Source organism: Plutella xylostella, chromosome 13 (genome assembly GCF_932276165.1).
Source record: "Plutella xylostella chromosome 13, ilPluXylo3.1, whole genome shotgun sequence".
In the NCBI taxonomy this organism is placed as follows: domain Eukaryota; kingdom Metazoa; phylum Arthropoda; class Insecta; order Lepidoptera; family Plutellidae; genus Plutella; species Plutella xylostella.
This window is the reverse complement of record NC_063993.1, coordinates 5679987-5682288: the sequence shown is the minus strand read 5'-3', so window position 1 is coordinate 5682288 and position 2302 is coordinate 5679987. Positions and strand designations below refer to the sequence as shown.

Sequence of the window (2302 nt, the reverse complement as noted above, 5' to 3'; positions counted from 1 at the left end):
ACCCACACCTAGCCTCACACACTCCACTCCTTAAATCCACAATATTCAATTAATATGGAAATGTGACGAACTACTGTGAAGTGGGATGCAAGATGCATTAAAATCTATCTGAGATATGTCACTGTTTAATTACTTTGATTAATGTTGAGTTGAGCTTGAGATATTAGGGAGGGTCCAATCGTAAATAGTCTCGCATATACATACCTACATTTTCTTGATTACCATAAGGAGGTAACTTAATAACCCCAAACTTTGATAAACAATAAACGAGCAAGATAGAGTATCACATTCAAGAATAAAGCTAAATACTGACCGGTTTTGTTTACTGTCAAATCGAGATAATAATGTGCGACCAATGATTAAAGGCACAGATCTTCTTACTGAACTAATTCGAAATAAAAGCTCACTTGGAAAGTGAGGTGTTATTTGTCGAGACGTTTCTTTTGTACCGACACTCTATTTGGTTCGTTTGTTTATCAAAGCGGCAATACAAGCCAGCAGTTGCGAAATCTTGTTTCGTCACCAAAAGTGGAGCGATCGCCTTTCACCAGCCACGGCTTGAAGAATGGCATTGGATTTATTTAAACTGTTCCAAAAATTTGCAGTTTCTTGCATGCCTTCGATAGCTCAGTTGGTAGAGCGGTGGACTGTAGCTGGTTACAAACTGTCATCCATAGGTCACTGGTTCAAATCCGGTTCGAAGGAATTTTTTGTTTGTATTTTTTTAGAATAGCTTACAGTTATAGGTACTTTTGCGAGGTAAGTTAGTTGATCAGATAAACTTTTACATAAATATTTATTTACCCTATTAACCTACTTGTTCTATAGTGTTCTTATCTATACATATACTGTGTAAGTATGTAGTTTACATGTTAATAATAATAATAGCCAGAGGCCTAAGCAGATAAGTCTTCGAAAATCTCACTTACATCCAGCAAGTTTTACACTGATCGACGCGATAGTAACGTCTTAGTATTTCTACAAATTTATTCAAAATTAATGCGGCATTTATAATTACATCGCACTTCACTCAGTTCAATGAGTTTTTGATCATAATCGGGAAAACAACATATAAAATGTGTGAAGGTGCCTAGGACCAAATATTTTTTTAGATGGGTAGTATTACTATGTGAGTGGATGAATATCAAACTGCCATATGTCACGTCCACGCAAAATTTGGGAAATTGAGGTTTTTGTTTTCTCTATTATTTAATGGTCATAGAACTTACCCCGTGATTTAATCAGTTGACTTGTGACCTTAAGAATGTATTTTAATAAACAAATCCATTATAACACTCATAGAAAGGCGTAAAAGTTAATAAACAGTTTGGACTTATAGCAGTTTGATATGCCCATACAAGACTTATGCTGTTTTGATATGAGTCATAAGGACTTATAGTTGTTTGAAAAATGCTAATATCACGGGCCGGACTCAGTAAGACTAAAATAGTCTATATTCTATTAAATACAATGAAGTTAATCAACCAAAATTTATCGGTAGAAAAGTACCTACCTACCGTATTATATTCTATCCGATACGGCCCTGTGTTTACAACGAAAATGCTTTGTGTTTGACACGTGGGTTGGAAAAAAGGGGTTTTAAACTTACTTCTCCATAGTTTTCTGTCGTTTTTTTGCTACACTCTTCTATATGTTCCTTTTCCGAGCTTTATCAGGGTCCACAATCACAATTTCCTCAACATTTTCATTCATATTCGTTATAAAACACTGGGAGCACACACCACAGCCTCGAAATTCTCACCAAGTATGACGCCATGTTGAAAAAATTACGCTCTGTGATTGGCCGGAATGGACTTGTGAAAATTTGTAATGCGAAACGGTTAGACTTAAAAGGATTTGAAAAAAACTTCCTTTTTTAACGGCTTTTTTCTCATGGATGCCTTGCACTTATTGGAACTTGAAGGGCATAGGCAAACTGACATTTTAACCGAGAATACGACCAAATCAAAAAGTCAATTTTTCGGGTAGGTGGACATATGGCAGTTTGATATTCATCCACTCATGTATACGATGAGTTATGGCCTATGGCTGAACTTAATATAACATAACAAAATTTATGTTATCAGTTGAGAACTTGTTGAGAAGTCTAAATAGGTACAGTCCAACTATAAAGTTATGACAATAAAGAGTGCGATTTTGCTAAGTCTTTTTATCATTTGACAGTTATTTATGTACTTACTTTGCTTACATGCTTTTACATGTATACGAGTACGTTTTAAAAATAAAATACCGATTGTTAATGGCTTTTAAATGGATTTGTCCTTAAATAAATATAATAGTT

General features: G+C 34.7%; 1 non-coding gene across 1 annotated transcript; it reads left to right on the top strand.

Annotated features, from left to right (window-relative positions):
* The first annotated feature begins 616 nt into the window (after positions 1-616).
* Trnay-gua lies at positions 617-705 on the top strand. The gene is given in 2 exon segments: positions 617-653; positions 670-705. It is a non-coding gene; the product is annotated as a tRNA-Tyr (tRNA).
* Positions 706-2302: the final 1597 nt, after the last annotated feature.